The 21,246-nt window shown below is 47.2% G+C and overlaps 1 long non-coding RNA gene across 2 annotated transcripts; it reads right to left on the reverse strand.

Moving 5' to 3' along the window:
- Positions 1-917: 917 nt before the first annotated feature.
- LOC125509741 lies at positions 918-6,822 on the reverse strand. 2 transcript variants are annotated; one of them, XR_007284196.1, is made up of 4 exons: positions 6,588-6,822; positions 5,722-5,805; positions 1,264-1,354; positions 918-1,156 (listed from the first exon to the last, which is right to left on the reverse strand). It is a non-coding gene; the product is annotated as an uncharacterized LOC125509741 (long non-coding RNA). The 2 variants fall into 2 exon arrangements; XR_007284197.1 differs by lacking the exon at positions 1,264-1,354.
- Between the last annotated feature and the right edge of the window lie 14,424 nt (positions 6,823-21,246).

A 21,246-nucleotide genomic window follows, 5' to 3' on the forward strand; every position in this document is an offset into this window, starting at 1 on the left:
ACAAAGAAACGACTAATTGTTTTTGGATCCAATTTCTTAAGTTGTAGATTGAAAACAGTAGCCTTGGCAGGACAACCCCACACCCGTAGGTAATTCAAGATCGGTTTATTTCGTGCCCACATCACGTAAGGTGTGTTCAGTGTTGACTAGGTCAAATAAAGATTTAGTATGTGTGCGGCTGTCTTTAATGCCTCTATCCAAAGGGTCACTGCTAAACTTGAGTGAAAAAGCAAGCTTCACAAAATATCCATATGGGTGCAATTGTGATGCTTAGCCACGCCATTTTGTTGTGGTTCACCAGGCATTGAGTAATGAGAAATGATTCCATTTTCACATAACTTAGCAAAAGGTCCAGAAATCTGCCTAGAATGAGCGTTTCTACCATAATACCCTCCCCCATGATCAGGCCATACAACTTTGATTTTTGAGTTCAACTAATTTTCTATCTCAACTTTGAAAACTTTGAATTTCTCCAAAGCTAATTTTCTACCTCAACTTTGAAAACTTAGAATTTCTCCAAAGCTTCTGATCGGTCGGGTATACGGTAGATATACCCATATCGAGGAAAGTTGTCTCCGAATGTAATGAATGAATCAAAACCATCCATGGACTTAAACGTTGAGGGGTCGACATATGTCAGTGTGAATTAGTTCTAAAACCCTTGTGTTCCTTACTGCTCCTTTCGTAATTATTTTTGGTGTATTTTCCTTTAATGCTTTCAACATATTTGGTGTAATGGAGGGAGTATTTACTTTTTAACTAAGTGTTCCCCCCCCCCCCCCCCCGGGCCCAAACGACAATGCCACAATTTCAAAGAGTTACTAACGTATTTCCTTTTCTTCTCAACATCAGATTCATCACTCACAAGCTTAACTAAATCATTATTAAGGAATAACATTTATAATTTGACTCGTGTGACACCGAGGCCAACATTCTTATTAAACTTATTTAAAACGTCCATTGCCAAACATGCACTTGTACATGTCATCGTCTAAACAAGAAACGGAAATGAAATTCCTACTTAAGCTAGGTACATAAAGAACATTATTCAATCATAGATTGTGTAGCTCCAACATGAGAGATCCCATGGCCTCAACTCCTTTCACTACCTTAAACTTTCTTGTTCCTCGACTTATAGTTTGAATCATGCGAACCCCTGCATAGAGTTAGCAACATGAGTGGTTGCACCTGAATCAATCCACCATGACGTTATAGAAAAATTGACATAAAGTGATTCATCAACAAAAGTTATTTCATTAGTACCTCTTTTGTTCATCCATTTTCGGAAGCATAGGCATTCCCTTTGGTAGTGTCCTTGGAGCAAAAGTGATGCGCATTTTCTCCAGTAGTGGAGCTGCTAGGAGCAGAAGAAGAGGCGCTGACTTATTTGCCCTTTAATGGCTTATGGGCTTATTTCTTAAATTGCTTTTTTCTAAGGCTTAGGAAACCATGCCCCAAGAAAGAAACTGCTAAAGAATTCCTTGCTGAAATAGAGGAGCAATTCAAAGGCTTCGAGAAAGTGTACGCTCATGAGCTTCTGGCTAAGCTTCTTCAGAAGTACACTGTTGATGGGAACATTAGGAAACATATATTGAGAATGATGAATGCTTTCACCAAGCTTAGAGCTTTGGGTTGTTCATTAAGTGAAAAGCTTCTTGTACTCATGATTCTTGAGTCCCTTCCAAATGATTTTTACCAAATCAAGATCAATTATAATTCTCTGAAGGAAAAGTGAACACTCGCTGAGATGACCACTAGGATTGTCCAGGTGAAAGAGAGGATTATGAGGGTCTTTATTCTACCGCTTAATCCTGTCTTCCTCCTAGACAATCCTAGTGGTAATCTCAGCGAGTGTCCAATTTTCCTTTAGAGAATTATAATGATCTTGAAATGATCAAAATCATTTGGAAGGGACTTCAGAATCATGACTACAAGAAGGTTTCACTTAATGAACGTCCAAAGCTTTAAACTTGGTGAAAAATTCAGCATTCTTAGTATATGCTGCCTAACATTGCCAACAGCAGTGTACTTCCGAAGAAGGTTAGCCAAAAGCTCATGAGCGTACTCTTTCTCTGAATCCTTTGAACCGCTCCTCCATTTCAGCAAAGAATTCTTTAGTAGTGTCATTCTTGGGGAGTGCCCTAGCAATGTCCGATAATATTGCAACATTCATAATAAAAAGTTCAATATGGTTGGATTTCTCCCATTTTTCCAACTTAACACCATAAGCATTTTTGAGGTCTGCATACCCTGTGGCACCGTTTTCCTTCCCTGGAGGCAAAATCAAACTCATTACAGCCAGAACATAACTGAACCTGTGACTCCCAACACGGGTAGTTACTCCTCCCCTTACGTGGTTTGATCGTGTCGTCTCGGAATGCAGCGAAAGCTAAAATTTTCATCAAAAAATACATAAGTAAACTTGCGTGAATATAAATTTATGTTGGTAAATAAATAAACATGCCAAAAATTTAATTTTTACTCTGTGCCGAATCACTGTTGGGTAGAAAAGATGTAGAATTAAAAACTCATTAGGGTTTGACTCATAAAGTTAAAACAATGTTGGTCAGAATTAAATTTAGAGTCATATAATTCTTCAATTAAACATCAAATTTGTTCGATGGTGCCACAGACTATCCATCGAAGGCATCTGATCGGGGCCTCACATGGGTGGGTGATTACCGCCGATGAGCGGTCTTGAGATGCAAGCCGTGAATCCAATCACTTGTGAATAGATTGTGCTCCCTTCTGTGATCACCATTGAACACATTTGATGTTTAATTTAAGAATTATATGACTCTAAATTTAATTCTGACCAACATTGTTTTAACTTTATGAGTCATCCCCTAATGAGTTTTTAATTCTACATCTTTTCTGCCCAATGGTGATTCAACATAGAGTAAAAGTTAAAGTTTTGGCATGTTTACTTATTTACCAACGAAAATTTATATTCATGCAAGTTACTTATGTATTTTTATGAAAATTTCAGCTTCCGCTGCATTCCGAGACGACACGATCGAACCACGTAAGGGGAGTAACTGCCCGTGTTGGAAGTCCCAGGTTCAGTTATGTTCGGGCTGTAATGAGTTTGATTTTGCCTTGAGGGAAGAAAAACAGTGCCACAGGGTATGCCAGACCTAAAAAATGGTTATGGTGTTAAGTTGGAAAAATGAGAAAAATCAAACCATGTTGCGCTTCTTATTATGAATGTGGCAATATCACCGGACATTGCTAGGGCCTTCCCAAGAAAGACACTACTAAAGAATTCTTTGCTGAAATGGAGGAGCAGTTCAAGGGCCTTCGAGAAAGTGTACGCTCATGAGCTTTTGGCTAACCTTCTACGGAAGTACACTGTTGTTGGGAAACCCTAGCCGCCAGCTCCTCGACCCCGCCTTCTACCCTCCCTCCCCAGACGCCGCCGGCGGGCGCTGACAGGCAAAGCCCGGTTGGCGCGGCGACGGCGGGGCCCTTCTTCCTCCTCTGCCCTGGGGGGGGGGGGCAGCGCGGGCGGCGCCCTCAGGTGGCGACGCTGGGCTGCCGCAGGGACCAGCGACGCGGCGGTTGGTCTGCGGTGCGGCGACGCAGCCGGATGGTGGCGACAGTCCGGCGTCCTGCACACGTGCGCCGTGCAGCGGCTGCGGAGCTCCCTTCGTAGAAGGTGGCGCGCGGACGAGCATCGGGCCGTATTCGGCCGGATCTGACATTCAGGCTCGGCCGGCGGCCCGGGGCTGATGAACTCCGGTGGTGGCGTGACCCTGAGTGCTGGACTTCGCGGGCGCTGTGTGGGGGGGCAGCGTGGATGACCTGGGCGGATCGGCCAGTCATGCAGGCAACCTTGGGTGGCGAGGACGGGCTGGAGCTGGTGGCTTTGGTTCCTTCTCGTGGGCGTGGAGTCGGGGCAGAGGGTTGGTGGTGGAGATCTTGGCATTGGGCGGGGGTGGTGGAGCCGGTCTGAGTTGCCGATGGGGGTCGGGACGTCGGAGTGGCCCTCGGCCAGTTTGGCGATGTTCGCTTCTTGCGGGTGTGTATGCTGGCAGCAGGCCGGTGGTAAGGGCTTGTCGTCGTGGCAGGAGTTGGACTCGATCTCCTGTCCGGGATTAGCCGCTCCTCGAGTGGTTCTGGGTTCCCTTTGCTCACGCCAAGGTGGATGCTTGCGGTTGGTTGGAGAGGCGTCCTCACGTTTTGGCATTGGTGGAGGTCCGTGGCTATGGTGGGTGGGACTCCCAGATGCCGGCAAGCGGATCAATGCGTCAAACCATGGACTTGCGTCGTCTGAGCTGGGTATCCACGACGGCCGTCGGTAGTCACTCGATTATGTTCCCCCCGGTACACCGGGATTGGGGGGGTGTACTGTAGGCGAGGGCGCCCCAATGGTGGTAGTGCCGACCCTGACTCGGTGGCTGATGCCAGGATTTTCCTGTTGTGGTTTGTGCTCTGTGAAGCGGGCGGTTGGTGGGGTCTCAGGGTTTGGATGCGAGGGCGGCGGCCCTGGGAGGTGGTCCGCATGGTTGGCCTTCCGGCAGGCACCGTGGCGGCGGTGGTGGCTGTGTCTCTTGGTCGTGTGGGCGACAAGAGCTATGGCGGTGGGTGACTCGGGCGTGCTTTGTCTCTAGCAGCAGCGGTGCCCCGATCTGGACCTAGGGACCTGATCTCGTTGCTCTTACCCTCAAGATCTCATAGTGGCACGGATGGGTGGCCGAGCGAAAGCTCTGCGCTTGATCGTCGACGAGGGAGACACCTGCAGGCGTCGTTCTCTTCTTGAAGATGTTGTCTTGGGGATCCTCTCTGTATCCGGCTCCGGGTGAAAACCTTTGTCCATTTTGGACTCGGCGGCGGCGGTGCTTCGCGTCGTGTTCCCTCTTGGGGGCGTTGTTGTGGAGTGTAGGTGTTGTAGGGGCTAGGGTGGCGGTGTTATCAGGTCTTCCTGTACTCTTTATCGGTCACGTATTCGCGTGTGTGTTCTGGTTCTTGGGATTGGCGTCGTTCGAGGGTTCCCCATCACTTTGTATCGTTTGGCTGTGTACTCTTGTGTGGTTGCTTTATATATAAAGCAGGGCGAAAGCCTGTTTCAAGGAGGTAAGGGACCTCAAGAAGGGCAAATATATCCATCATGATTTCCTCAGGCAGCTCCGGCGAGTTTTCTGCTGCAACCTCTATCAGTGGTGAATCAACATGTTCTTGTGATATACTTGGTGAATCGGGAGAAAGCTCTAGGGCCTTAGACAAAACTTTGAAGATTAGGGAGCACAAACTCCCAGACCAATCAGATCATTAGAAGCATTAGAAAATGGAAATAAGGACAACTCCAGCATATATCATTACAAGCATACAGAAAAGTAAACAATTAAAACTCCAGCGTATCATAATCACCAGACCAATTTCTGTATTTGATAATGTGCAGTACAAAAACAGTAGTAGGACTCAAGAGATGAACTGCAGCGCTAAACAATACAACAATGTATTGGACTACTGAGCTTTCTAGGTTGAACAATATGCAGTACAAAAAATTCTATGTTGTTTTTGATAGATCTTTCTTAAATTTTCCAAAATATCAAGCACAGTGTATATTAGACTACTGAGTTTCTAGGAAGCAAGGAAAATTTTCTGCATATATGTGTCTGTATGACAAGCTACAATCAGCAAGAAACAACCTTTCAATTCAAAAGTGAGAATTGCAGCCGATGTAATGAGTAGAACGAAATCAATATTCCCAAAACATACCTCTTCCTCGAACTCATGTTGCTCTCCAATGGCCTTTTTACCACCATCAGACATCAAGACCAAATTCCAGTCACCAAGTCAGTCCTAAAGCAAAAAGGGGAAAAGATGAACTTAAAAACTGAAATACAGTCACCAAGACAGTCCCAAAGCACATAGGGGAAACATGAACATAAAATTTGTAGCTAGGGTGCGAGGTACTGCTTGATCTAGTGATGCCCAGAAGCACCGTGTGTTCTCTATACTTGTAAAAAAACAATATTTTTACGGGACAAGGCTGTTCCTGATGCAGTGTTGTTTTTGTATCTTGCACATACTGAACATCAATTTAATGCATGTGAATGATACTATTGTGGACTTGTGGTGAAGACTGAAGTTGCAGCCTGCAGAATGTATTACCATTTGGCTTACAAACAAACAAAGGAAACAGTTTTCGTTTGCCTGAAAAACCAAGGAGCTACTACCTGGTATAAAGAATCTCTGAATCTGTCATAGAAACACCGTACCAGACACCATATTTCAGGCGGATGCATGTCATTGTCATCAAGCATTCCTGGCACTCTTATTTCCTTATATCAAATAAGTACTCGTATGTTTTTCTGGCGGGGATTATTATCCTTCTCCCAGGCAATGTGGTGTATTATATGCTGAAAAACACATATGTTTTCTGTACATTGAAGCAATAACATCAGTTTTGTTTTTTGATTTTCTTGCGACAAAACAACAATATCAGTTTAGCTGCGTGTCGATGCGGAAGTTGATTTCCGTAGCAGAAGGTGCTAGTCAAAACAGAGGTAAAGCCATATCAAATCTGACGAACTCACGGACAGAACAATGGGTTGTTGAAATTCAGGTGGTCGACCTCTCACCTCCGTGGGCGCCATGGATCTGGTCGCCGGCGGCCCGGCAACCAGTTCTCCCTGCAGCAGCGGCCCAGCGACTGCGTTCCGCCTCCCGCGGCTGCTACGCGCTACGGCAGCCCAGCGTCTCGGTCCCGGCGATCAGAGAAGGATGCGCATCTACGCCGTGGACTGGGGAACAGATAGGGGCGGCTGTCACAGGCAGATCCTTTTTTTTCGCTGCTCCTTCCTTCGTTGTTTCCTGCGGGTTTTTTTTTTCGTTTTTCTTCCGTGGATTTTGTTCCTTTTGGTTTTTTCAATGTTTTATTATGCGTTTTTCAGTGGTTTTGTTATCTTTTTGTTTCTTTTTTAATTTTTGTATATTTTCTTTTATGTTTTTCTTCCTTTTTATGTGTTATATAAAAAGTTCTCCGAGTATTACAAAAAATATTCATCAATTATAAGAAAATGTTCACCATATATTACCAAATTGTTCAACATGCATTACAAAAATGTTCAACGCATATCACAAAATGTTCAATGCATATTTAAAAATTGTTTAACATATATCACAAAATTGTTAAACATTGTTCAGGTTATAATTTTATCTGCCGCTGTATTCAATTCTTAAGTACTCGCTCGACCTGTTAATCACTAACCTTTGGTAGCCCGATTGGTGATGAACAAATACCCTGTAATGTAGGGTTGTGAGTTTTATAATTCCTATTTGCTGCTCTCTACGGCAAACTGTTGCTGATTCGCACAGAGAGCTAGCGACTAGGGAACAGGGTGGGCCGGCCAATGACGACATAACGCGCGCTACAGTTACCAGGAACCTCCTAGAAGCTTCCTGATCGGTTTTGGGAAGCTTCTAGAAGGTTCTTGAACCAGTTTCCAGTAGTTTTTGGTTTTTTATTGGTGGTTTTTCTTAATTTTTCTTCTTTTTCTTTTCTTTCGTTTTCCTTTTCATATCTGTATTTCTTTTTTATTACTTTTGTAATTCCTTTTCTACTCGTTTTTTGTTTCTTTTTTCTTTTTTGAAATTTTAAAATCTGTTCAAGATTTCAAAATATGTTCGGATGTTCGAAAAAATGTTCCTATTTTTTAGTTTTGTTTCAGAAGTTAAAAAATCGTCATTTTAGAAAATGTCCGTATATATAAAAGGAATATTCACCTTTCAAACAATGTTCATAAGTTCAAAAATAGTTCCTATTTCAAATTTTGTTCACAAATTCAATAAAAAATGTTCACATACTTGAAAATATGTTCGCCTTTGAAAATATATTCATCAGCTCAAAAAACGTTCCAGTTTTTAAATTTTTTTAGAAATTCAATAAATTTTTGTAATGTTCACTTTTTAAAAAAATTGTCCAGAGCTTCGTTTTTTTTCACAGATGCGAAAATTGTTCGTTTTATTCAAAATGTTCATGTTTTCAAAAATTGTTCCGTTTTCCAACATTTGTTCATAAATTAAAAAAAGCTCCCATCTTTAAATTTGTTCGCAAATTCCAAAATTGTTTTAGTTTGTAAAAAACAGAATTGAAAAAATGTTTCCATTTTTCAAAATTTGTTCACAAATTCATACATTCTTTCCGTTTTTTAATTTGCTTACAAATCCAAAATTTGGGCAATTTTTCCTATACTTGTTCGTGTTTTTAAGAAGTTGTTCAGAATTTAAAAAAATATATAGTCAGAATTTTCTTTAAATGTTTGAAAGGAAAATATTTGGATCTGCCTATATAGTCACTTCTAAAAGATTTCGGGTGCATATTTAACAGTAGTACCGATCTGCTCCAGCGGTTAAGTACATGTCTCCCGTAGCGTTGAAGCAGCTCTTTTTTTGCGTTGTTTTTTACACCACTGGCGCTCATTTTTTGGGGGATTTTAATAGCTGCTCACCACCGAATAGGCCGGCCCATTCAGATCACGTGCCCTGCGCGAAAGCTCGACTGTTCGACGCTAAGGAGCTTCAGCTAGGAGCTCTCTCCGAAATCATTAATTAAAGAGTACTTGTTGCAAAGAACACTCCACTTTCTTAGGTCGTGGCATGTGGCGCGCATGCAGCGTGCCACTTGTCGCAACCTGGGAGTTTTCCCTTTTTTTCGTAGATCCGTTTATTGAAAATGTTTTATCTTTTAAACCGTGCGTCCAAATCTCGAACCGTTTTCATTATTGGATTCCTCGCATCGAGATTTTCAAAACTAGATCCCATGTTGATAGGCTTTGACAAACTTTTTTTCACGAAAAAAACCAGGCGAAAAAACCGAAACCGGGAGCATTGATTTTTTTTCCTTTTCGAAAGAGGCACGCCGGTGCCTCTCGTGAAAGCAAAACCGTAACTCTCGTGGAAGGAAAAAAAAATAGAAAACGTGTTTTTCCCGTTTCTGAGAAGCACGGCCGTGACTCTCGCGAAAACACAACCGTGCCTCTCGCGGAAGAAAAACCGTGACTCTCGCGAAAAAAAAGGAAAACACGTTTTTTCCCTTTCTAAGAGACACAGCCGTGACTCTCGCGAAAGCACAACCGTGCCTCTCGCGGAAGCAAAACCGTGACTCCCGCGAAAGAAAAAAATGTGTTTTGTTTTTCCCTTTCCGAGAGGCACGGCCGTGACTCTCGCGAAAGCACAACCGTGCCTCTCGCGGAAGCAAAACCGTGACTCTCGCGAAAGAAAATAAATAGAAAACACGTTTTTTTCGTTTCCGAGAGGCACGGACGTGACTCTCGCGAAAGCACAACAGTGCCTCTCACGGAAGCAAAACCGTGACTCTCGCGAAAGAAAAATAAATAGAAAATACGTTTTTTCTTCGTTTTCGAAAGGCACGGTCGTGACTCTCGCTAAAGCACAACCGTGCCTCTCGCCGAAAAAACCGTGACTTTCGCGAAAGGGAAAAAAAGAGAATGAGTATTTTTCGCGCAAAAGTAATTTATTTTTTTTAATTTTTTTATCGAAAAGCTAAGGAAGACCGGGGGAAAACCAAAACGTCGAAAGAACCCGAAAAAACCCCGTTTAAAAAGCCGAAAACGCATGTGAAAAAATAAAAAAGCAACAAAATCCAAAGGGAGCGTCCAGAGCGCGGCACGTGGCGAATGGCTGAGAGCGCGTCAAGTGGCGCTGATCGTTGCGAGGCTCCCGAAGGAGCGCTCGTTAACTAGTTGCTTCCAGCTCTCTCGTTGTCACAGCATCTACCCGGGCGGGCTGACCCTCGGACCGAAAAAAAGCCACACAACCGAGTTCCACACACGCAGCCCAAACGCCCGGGCTATTAGGAAACCCTAATACCTAGCCCATATGTGGGGTGGATATGGGGAGGTCTGGACGCGCGCACACACCTCGCCCATGTCTAACAGTCTAGTATGGCCGACACCGCCCTCACTAATCTTCCCACAAAAACCGCGACCAGTCATCCGAACCCTAGTCAAACCCCACTTGCTCGAGTCCTCTCGACCTCTCTACTCATCTCCAGTCTTCTCCCCTTCCTCTTCCTAGTTTCTCTCATCCCCTCCGCCATGGACGGAAGCGGATCCGAGGGTGGCTTCGATGAGATCGACTCAGCTAAGTTGATCGTCGACTCGTGGAGCTCGCCCGTGTCGAACGAGGAGTTCGCACTTCGCATTGCTCTCCGCCGCTTGCAGATGGGCCAGGGTGGGAGGTCCTCCTCCACGGAGTTGCCGGTGGCCAGGGTCGGCAGTTGCAGCTCCATGGCGCCGCCCTACGCTCTCCCTGCCTTTCCCGGTCAAGTGGCAGGGCGATCAGCAGCGCCCAACACCGCCGACAGCCGCTCAGTGCTAGTGCCCACACCGCCGAGCCCGCGGTCATGACAGCGGCAGCCGAAGACGGAGGGGTGCGTGTACTGCTAGGCCATAAGGAAGGCGACACATGCCGCATCGAGCCGCTATGGCTACGGGTCCTCTCCACTATGGAGCCACAGCCGCATGCCTTCGACCACGACGACGCGGTGCTCCGCGACACAACCTGCTGCTCCTACACATTGCAAAAATGCAACGTCGCTCCGTTGGGTGCTCGAGGAGTTCGAAAGGTTAGCGACGCATAAGGCGGCGGCGGTGGAGAGAGCCACACGGCTTGCGGCAGAGTAGAACCGTGCTACCTCATGCATGGTGGTGTTCGTTAGCCCCTCCTTATCGGACAACGACACGATGAAAAGTGACGCATCGCCCACCCCAAATGCCTGTGATGCTCCCGAGACCCCAAGGGGAAGCGGCCGATGAGGAAGTGGTGAACTCCGTCCGCCCCCATATGTTTAATTACTTGTTTATCTAACATTATTAGTCAATTATGAACTATGTCGACCCTTCTATATAAATTGTATCTATGTCAGATTGCCCTATCTATATTTGATTGCTATGTCAGGGCATCTCCAATGTTGAGCTTAACCCTCCCCCTCCCTCCCCCACCCCGTATCCTTCCGTACTAGCCTCTCCAGGCGTGTTTTGCCATCCAACGCAGTACACCATCCGTCTGCGGGTCGGTTCGGGCGTCCTTTTTCCTGCAAACGGAGGGGGTGTGTGCTTTGCGGGCTTCTGAACTGTTGCCACACACGCCTCCAACACCTCAGACCCGCCCAAAACCCTCACTTGCTCTGCATCACATTCACCCCCAAAATGGTTGCCGCGCATTTATGCCGCTCGAGAGCGCCAACGCCGCATTCATGTCAGCCTAGAATAGACGTGACCTCTCACGTCGGCCCGACATTGAAGAGGTGCAAAGTCTGAGACACGACGCCCGTCCATCTGCCTGTCGACATTAAACAAGCACGTCGGTTGAGAAATCAATTTCGGCGCCTGAATTGACACACCCCGCCGCTTGGCCTAACCGGCATCTACTATTTAAACAAGGCCACTCCTGACACAAACTACACCACACACATCCTCTCCACATCCTCCTCCCGTGCACCACATCTTCCATGACCATAAACGGTAATGCATTGTGGAAGAGCCTCTCGACGGAGTAGAAGCACGAGGTGCCCGCCCTTGCTACCTGCTAGCAGAGCTATCATGCCAGGCGGATAGAGGACGACATGTCGGCTAGCTCCCCAAGGTCTCCGATGATGACTAGGCGTCGGAGCCCGTGCCGGTCCATTCTGGCTTGACCATGAAGTAGTCACAGGCGCACTACAACAACGCCATGGTAGACGTGCAGTTGGCGCCGCCGGCATTGTCGGTGTTCCGGCAGGCGCGGGAGGAACAGTGGTACAACATATTCCTCCTCGAGCAACACCAGCTGGCAGATGTGTTGGGGAACGTAGTAATTTCAAAAAAATTCCTATGCACACGCAAGATCATGGTGATGCATAGCAACGAGAGGGGAGAGTGTGATCTATGTACCCTTGTAGACCGACAGCGGAAGCGTTAGCACAACGCGGTTGATGTAGTCGTACGTCTTCACGGCCCGACCGATCAAGCACCGAAACTACGGCACCTCCGAGTTTTAGCACACGTTCAGCTCGATGACGATCCCCGGACTCCAATCCAGCAAAGTTTCGGGGAAGAGTTCCGTCAGCACGACGGCGTGGTGACGATCTTGATGTACTACCGTCGCAGGGCTTCGCCTAAGCACCGCTACAATATTATCGAGGATTATGGTGGAAGGGGGCACCGCACACGGCTAAGAATATGATCACGTGGATCAACTTGTGTGTCTATGGGGTGCCCCCTGCCCCCGTATATAAAGGAGTGGAGGAGGGGAGGGCCGGCCCTCTCTATGGCGCGCCCTAGGGGAGTCCTACTCCCACCGGGAGTAGGATTCCCCCTTTCCTAGTCCAACTAGGAGTCCTTCCATGTAGTAGGAGTAGGAGACAAGGAAGGGGAAGAGGGAAGAGAAGGAAGGAGGGGGCGCAGCCCATCCCCCTAGTCCAATTTGGACTAGGCCTTGGGGGGGGCGCGCGGCCTGCCTCTCCCTCTCCCCTAAAGCCCAATAAGGCCCATATACTTCTTCTCCCGTATTCCCGTAACTCCCCGGTACTCCGAAAAATACCCGAACCACTCGGAACCTTTCCGATGTCCGAATATAGTCATCCAATATATCGATATTTACGTCTCAGCCATTTCGAGACTCCTCGTCATGTCCCCGATCTCATCCGGGACTCCGAACTCCTTCGGTACATCAAAACTCATAAACTCATAATATAACTATCATCAAAACCTTAAGCGTGCGGACTCTATGGGTTCGAGAACAATGTAGACATGACTGAGACACGTCTCCGATCAATAACCAATAGCGGAACCTGGATGCTCATATTGGCTCCCACATATTCTACGAAGATCTTTATCGGTCAGACCGCATAACAACATACGTTGTTCCCTTTGTCATCGGTATGTTACTTGCCTGAGATTCGATCGTCGGTATCTCAATACCTAGTTCAATCTCGTTACCGGCAAGTCTCTTTACTCGTTCCGTAATACATCATCTCGCAACTAACTCATTAGTTGTCATCGGTACTAACTCATTAGTACCCAAAGTGTTCCTCCGGTAAACGGGAGTTACATAATCTCATAGTTATAGGAACATGTATAAGTCATGAAGAAAGCAATAGCAACATACTAAACGATCGGGTGCTAAGCTAATGGAATGGGTCATGTCAATCAGATCATTCTCTTAATGATGTGATCCCGTTAATCAAATAACAACTCATGTCTATGGTTAGGAAACATAACCATCTTTGATCAACGAGCTAGTCAAGTAAGGCATACTAGTGACATACTGTTTGTCTATGTATTCACAATGTATTATGTTTCTGGTTAATACAATTCTAGCATGAATAATAAACATTTATCATGAAATAAGGAAATAAATAATAACTTTATTATTGCCTCTAGGGCATATTTCCTTCAGTCTCCCACTTGCACTAGAGTCAATAATCTAGTTCACATCGCCATGTGATCTAACATCAATAGTTCACATCTTTATGTGGTTTAACACGCATAGTTCACATCGATATGTGACCAACACCCAAAGGGTTTACTAGAGTCAGTAATCTAGTTCACATGCTATGTGATTAACACCCAAAGAGTACTAAGGTGTGATCATGTTTTGCCTGTGAGAGAAGTTTAGTCAACGGGTCTGCCAATTCAGATCCGTAAGTATTTTGCAATTTCTATGTCTACAATGCTCTGCACGGAGCTACTTTAGCTAATTGCTCCCACTTTCAATATGTATCCAGATGAAGACTTAGAGTCATCCGGATCAGTGCAAAAACTTGCATCGACGTAACCCTTTACGACGAACCTTTTGTCACCTCCATAATCGAGAAACATATCCTTATTCCACTAAGGATAATTTTGACCGTCCAGTGATCTACTCCTAGATCACTATTGTACTCCCTTGCCAAAATCAGTGTAGGGTATACAATAGGTCTGGTACACAGCATGGCATACTTTATAGAACCTATGGCCAAGGCATAGGGAATGACTTTCATTCTCTTTCTATCTTCTGCCGTGGTCGGGCTTTGAGTCTTACTCAATTTCACACCTTGTAACACAGGCAAGAACTCTTTCTTTGACTGTTCCATTTTGAACTACTTCAAAATCTTGTCAAGGTATGTACTCATTGAAAAAACTTATCAAGCGTCTTGATCTATCTCTATAGATCTTGATGCTCAATATGTAAGCAGCTTCACCGAGGTTTTCTTTGAAAAAAAATCCTTTCAAACACTCCTTTATGCTTTGCAGAATAATTCTACATTATTTCCGATCAACAATATGTCATACACATATACTTATCAGAAATGTTAGTGCTCCCACTCACTTTCTTGTAAATACAGGCTTCACCGCAAGTCTGTATAAAACTATATGCTTTGATCAACTTATCAAAGCGTATATTCCAACTCCGAGATGCTTGCACCAGTCCATAGATGGATCGCTGGAGCTTGCATATTTTGTTAGCACCTTTAGGATTGACAAAACCTTCTGGTTGCATCATATACAACTCTTCTTTAAATCCATTAAGGAATGTAGTTTTGTTTATCCATTTGCCAGATTTCATAAAAATGCGGCAATTGCTAACATGATTATGACAGACTTAAGCATCGCTATGAGTGAGAAAATTTCATCATAGTCAACACCTTGAACTTTGTCAAAAACCTTTTTTGACAAGTCTAGCTTTGTAGATAGTAACACTACTATCAGCGTCCGTCTTCCTCTTGAAGATCCAGTTATTTTCTCTGACTTGCCGGTCATCGGGCAAATCCATCAAAGTCCATACTTTGTTCTCATACATGGATCATATCTCAGATTTCATGGCCTCAAACCATTTTGCAGAATCTGGGCTCATCATCGCTTCCTCATAGTTCGCAAGTTCGTCATGGTCTAGTAACATGACTTCCAGAACAGGATTACTGCACTACTCTGGTGCGGATCTCACTCTGGTTTACCTACGAGATCGGTAGTAACTTGATCTTGAAGTTACATGATCATCATCATTAGCTTCCTCACTAATTGGTGTAGTAGTCACAAGAACAGATTTCTATGACGAACTACTTTCCAATAAGGGAGAAGGTACAATTACCTTATCAAGTTTTCTACTTTCCTCCCACTCACTTCTTTCGAGAGAAACTCCTTCTCTAGAAAGGATCCATTCTTAGCAATGAATGTCTTGCCTTCGGATTTGTGATAGAAGGTGTTCCCAACAGTCTCCTTTGGGTATCCTATGAAGACATATTTCTCCGATTTGGGTTTGAGCTTATCAGGATGAAACTTTTTCACATAAGCATCACAACCCAAAACTTTAAGAAACGACAACTTTGGTTTCTTGCCAAACCATAGTTCAGATTGTGTCGTCTCAACAGACTTAGATGGTGCCCCTTTTTACCGTGAATGCAGCTGTCTCTAATGCATGATCCCAAAACGATATTGGTAAATCGGTAAGAAACATCATAGATTGTACTATATCCAATAAAGTACGGTTATGATGTTCGGACACACCATTATGCTGTGGTGTTCCAGGTGGCATGAGTTTGTGAAACTATTCCACATTGTTTTTAATTGAAGACCAAACTCGTAACTCAAATATTTGTCTCTGCGATCAGATCGTAAAAAATCCTACCGATTGGAGAGCAATCCTCCCACTCGGGGGCTTAGCTGCAGTCCAGCACTTGCCTAAGTTCTCTCACTAGGAGACTTAGCTGCAGTCCGGTACTCGCCTAAGTTTGCAAAAATTCTACCGAGTGGAGAGCAATCCTCCCACTCGGGGGCTTAGTTGCAGTCCAGCACTCGCCTAAGTTCTCTCACTAGGAGACTTAGCTGCAGTCCGGTACTCGCCTAAGTTTGCAAAAATTCTACCGAGTGGAGAGCAACCCTCCCACTCGGGGGCTTAGTTGCAGTCCAGCACTCGCCTAAGTTCTCTCACTAGGAGACTTAGCTGCAGTCCGGTACTCGCCTAAGTTTGAAAAAATCCTACCGAGTGGAGAGCAACCCTCCCACTCGGGGGCTTAGTTGCAGTCCAGCACTCGCCTAAGTTCTCTCACTAGGAGACTTAGCTGCAGTCCGGTACTCGCCTAAGTTTGAAAAAATCCTACCGAGTGGAGAGCAACCCTCCCACTTGGGGGCTTAGCTGCAATCCAGAACTCGCCTAAGTTCTCTCACTAGGAGGCTTAGCTGCAGTCCGGTACTAGCCTAAGTTTGGAAAAATCCTACCGAGTGGAGAGCAATCCTCTCACTCGGGGGATTAGCTGCAGTCCAGCACTCGCATAAGTTCTCTCACTAGGAGGCTTAGCTGCAGTCCGATACTAGCCTAAGTTTGAAAAAATCCTACCGAGTGGAGAGCGGCCCTCCCACTCGGGGGCTTAGCTGCAGTCCAGCACTCGCCTAAGTCCTCCCACTAGGAGGCTTAGCTGCAGTCCAGTACTCGCCTAAGTTTGAAAAAATCCTACCGAGTGGAGAGCAACCCTCCCACTCGGGGGCTTAGCTGCAATCTAGCACTTGCCTCAGTTCTCTCACTAGGAAGCTTAGCTGCAGTCCATTACTCGCCTAAGTTTGAAAAAATCCTACCGAGTGGAGAGCGACCCTCCCACTCGAGGGCTTAACTGCAGTCCAGCACTCGCCTAAGTCCTCCCACTAGGAGACTTAGCTGCAGTCCAGTACTCGCCTAAGTTTGAAAAAATCCTACCGAGTGGAGAGCGAACCTCCCACTCGGGGGCTTAGCTGCAGTCCAGCACTCGCCTAAGTCCTCCCACTAGGAGACTTAGCTGCAGTCCAGTACTCGCCTAAGTTTGAAAAAATCCTACCGAGTGGAGAGCAACCCTCCCACTCGGGGGCTTAACTGCGGTCCAGCACTCGCCTAAGTTCTCTCACTAGGAGACTTAGCTGCAGTCCAGTACTCGCCTAAGTTTGAAACATATCCCTATCCGCAAGGATGATGAGGTGCAGGTCAACTGCAACCTTCTCCTTCGGAGCTGCGGCACAAATACAACGTCCGGTCCATCCCTATCCACAAGCATGATGAGGTGCAGGTCGACTGCAACCTTCTCCTTCGGAGCTGCGACACAAGTACAATGTCCGGTCCATCCCTACCCGCAAGGACGATGGGGTGCAGGTCGACTGCAACCTTCTCCTTCGGAGCTCCGGCACAAGTACAATGTCCGGTCCATCCCTATCCACAAGGACGACGAGGTGCAGGTCGACTTCAACCTTCTCCTTCGGAGCTGCTGCGTCTCCAGCGCAAAGACTATTCAAAGCAGTGAGTAAAGTCCATTCGTGGACAAACACAAGCACATTCGGAAATAAACCAAATTCAGATAAATCCTAAAGATTCCGAGCAGCAAATCAAAAGTACTCGGGCATCAAGACCGAAGGAGTTCAACGGTTACAGCAATCACTCGGCATTCCGAGGCAAATTTAAAGCGTATTCAGGTTTCATGAGTCTGTTCACTCGCCGGAGGAGGGCTGGCAGGCTCCACGAATGAGTCCAGGTCGATCCCATCAGTAATCCGAGTGGCGGCAGCGATGAAAGTCTCCATGAAGGACTGGAAGTCGTGTTTTTTGGTGTTAGCGACTTTGATCACAGCCAGCTTATCTTCACGAGCCTCCTTGCAATGGACTTGCACCAAGGACAACGCAACGTTAGCACCGCACCGGGCAGAGGATTTCTTCCATTCTTGCACTCGGTCAGGGATCTCGTTCAGCCGAGTCATCAAGGATTCCAGGTCATTCTGAAGCGTCGCCCCCGGCCAAAGCGATGAGTCGATTCGAGAGACAACCTCCTTCAGGTGTGCGAGGTAGCTTGTGGCGCTGGCGATACGGGACTCCAGTCAGAGCACGTTCATCGCAGTTTCATCGCAGACTGGGGAAGCGATAGGGTCCAGACCCGTCTCGACCCTTCCAGTTTCTTCGTCGAAGTCTTGGCAGAGTTCTGCAGCCAAAAGTTAGTCAATCGACCGAGCAAGATCCGATCGCAAACATCAACACAGTCGGATTAAAGGAAATACCTTCCACCGCGAGATAAAGCTTCTTGGCGAGAGTCCTCAGATAAGCTTATGTGTCATTCCTCTTGCGGATTGCAGACTCCAACTTTTCATTCAGGACGACCTTGTCCTTCTTCAGACTGGTCACTTCGCGGTTAGCTTCATTAAGACAAGATTTCAGTTTGTTCACCTCTCCTTCAAGCGTTCCGATTGAAGCAAGCTTCTTGTCTGTGAGAGCGGTTTTGTCTTGGGCTGCTTTCTGCACGGCGGCGAGGTCCGAGTCTTTCTTCTCCAGAGCCAACTTCATTTTCTCTGCAAAAGAAGCAATCGAGTCAAAGAAGAGATCAAAGAGATATATTGAGAGTCAGTCGACAATCAGTTACCTTCCATACCAGCGGCCTCGTCTTGAGCTTTTTTCAGATTTTGCTGAGCCAATTCCAAGTCTAAGTTGAGTTGCCTCTGCTTCTCCTCGAGTTCAGCAAACTTGGAAATAAGAGTACAAGACTTCTGCAGAAGGCAAAAGACAGATCAATCGATAGGATCAAAGGTGGTTCACTTCCGAGTGAATAAAACCTAAAGAAGTCCATTTAGACCCCAGCCGACTGCACGCAGTCGATTGCGGTCTCAGGGGCTACACCCAGCGGGTGCACTTGGCGTGCCCCTGCTGACTAAGACTCAACTCGTCCGGTCTGCCCGGACCAGGTTTAAAAAAGGGGGGGCAGCAAACTATTAAGACCCCAGTCGACTGCCAGCAGTCGACCGCGGTCTCGGGGACTACACCCAGTGGGTGCACTTGGCGTGCCCCCACCGGTTCGGATCTTACTCGACCGGCCCGCCGGAGTCGAGTGTAAGGAGTAGAAAGAAAAGAACGAAGAACTCAGACCCCAGTCGACTGCCAGCAGTCGACCGTGGTCTCGGGGACTACACCTAGTGGGTGCACTTAGCGTGCCCCCACCGGTTCTGATCCCACTCGCCCAGACCGAGTGGAAGAGCGAAACTACCAAAAACAACAAAACACCCAGTGGGTGCTCTAATTCGACGCAAACAACAGGAGATTGTGCAGAAGAAGATTTTTCGAGAACAAAAACAGTCGGAAAGTTTACTCACCTGGACATTGGCCCGAAGGGCGGCACTGGCGTCGTAGGCAGCCTGGCTGTTCTCGTGCACTGTATTCACCCGCTCCATCATCATGTCAGCCTGTCGAATGGCTTCCGCAGCCGCTTCCGACTGGTTGTCCGGGACGGGGTAGCTGGTGAAAAAGTGTGCAGACGACCCAGGTGCGGTGGCTTGGAGCTCTGTGGCGTGGAGTTGGACAGTTGAAGGAACCACAGCTGCAGTCGACGGTACGGGAGGCCCACTCGACAAGGGTGCAACGAACGTCACAAAGGCCCTGCCCGCGTCTTCAGCTTGACGGACGGGAGGTGTTGGAGTTGGTTCTTGTCGAGCCACCCTGTCAGCTGCTACCTTCTTGCTCTTCCTGGGCTTAGGAGCCACATCTTCATCGTCATCTGGAAGATCAATGATGTTGGGTGGAGCTGCAAGGCAGATCATTCGACCCCAAGTGAACCACACGAACACAGTCGACCAAAGAATCCAAAACAAGATCACAAGAGTTTATACCTGGGTTGGAGGTTACAGCATCTTCCATTTCTTCGTCTCGGTACTGGAAAGAAGAGGTTCCTGACGTAGCAGCACTGCAAAGACCCATATTCAATCGGTTACGTCTGGTTAATCGAGTCAACGAAAAAGACAAGTCAGACGGAGATAGTAGGAACGGTCACTTTGATCCTGGGCAAAGCTTTTGGCAGTTTGGAAGAGGTGGCTTTCGACGCTTTCAGCGCTGGAGGCGGCGCAACTTTGGACTGCTTTGGATCCTTTTCAGCCGGCATTGGGGAAGACGTCCTAGGACGCTTCAAAGTCTGACCAGTCGGCGCGGCCACTAAGTCCAGAGCACTCGCCGGGTCGTGGGCTTGTTTGGATCTCCTCTCCCTGCGAGGAGGCGAGTCGACTTCTTCGTCACTAGTCGATTCGTCGCTCTCCTCGTCTTCCTCGGCCTCCGAATGCTCCTTGCCGCTCTCGCCACCGCTCCCTTCTTCCTTAGCCTCTTGGTCCTGCACTCCGTTGGGCATTGAGTACATGTCAATGAGGGCCTGAAAGGACAATGATCAAAGGAAATTCAATCAACCATAAACAAGATGTCACTCGGTGAATCGAAAAGATACTCGATAAGACAGAATTATACCTGCTCTGGCTGGTGCGAGTTGTCGAATGGAATCACCCTCCTAGACCCCCGAGGGTTGTCTTTGTTGCTGGTGATCCCCATCAACCACTTCTCCAAGGTGTCCTCGCTGACGTTCTCCGGGTGGATCCGACTGGAATCCTCGAGCCCAGAATACATCCACATCGGATGATCACGCACCTGAAGAGGTTGGATGCATCGACCGAGAAAGACCTCCAGCAGGTCCATCCCGGTCACCCCATCGCGGACAAGCTGGATGACCCGCTCGACCAGCACCTTGACCTGCGCCTTCTCGGCTGGAACTACCTTCAGGGGGGCGGGCTTCTCCACTCGAGCCAAAGAAAAAGGAGGAAGTCTAGTCGACTGGCCAGGGGTCGATTGATCCTTGCAGTAGAACCAAGTTGACTGCCAGCCCCGGACTGAGTCAGGAAGAATCATGGCTGGGAAAGTACTCTTGCTCCTCATCTGGATCCCCAGACCCCCGCACATCTGGATCACTTGTGTCCTCTCGTCACTCGACTTGGCCTTTTTGACCGACTGGGATCGGCAGGTGAAGATGTGTTTGAAAAGGCCCCAGTGCGGTCGACAACCCAAGAAGTTTTCGCACATCGACACAAAAGCGGCCAGATATACTATAGTGTTTGAGGTGAAATGGTGGAGTTGAGCCCCAAAGAAGTTCAAAAAAACCCAGAAGAAAGGATGGGGGCAGTGAGAATCCGCGATCTACGTGAGTGGCGAGGAGAACACACTCACCCTCCCTCGGCTGCGGCTCGGTTTCATCCCTCGGGAGCCGTGCTGACTTGTGGGGGATCAGTCCCCCCTCCACCAGGTCGTCGAGGTCGTCCTGGGTGATTGTCGAGCGGATCCAGCCCGCCGGCAGGCCGGATCTCGACGAGGATCCGCCCCGGCTGGTCCGCTTGCCCTTCGCCTTCGCTGTCGCCTTCTTCGCGCGTTCCAGCGCCATCGTCCTCTCCTTCCCCATGGCGGCGGGTCGAGCTCGAGTAAAGGTCCGGCGATTAGGGCGGAAGCGAGCGTG

Source organism: Triticum urartu, chromosome 5, assembly GCF_003073215.2.
Source record: "Triticum urartu cultivar G1812 chromosome 5, Tu2.1, whole genome shotgun sequence".
Taxonomy (NCBI): domain Eukaryota; kingdom Viridiplantae; phylum Streptophyta; class Magnoliopsida; order Poales; family Poaceae; genus Triticum; species Triticum urartu.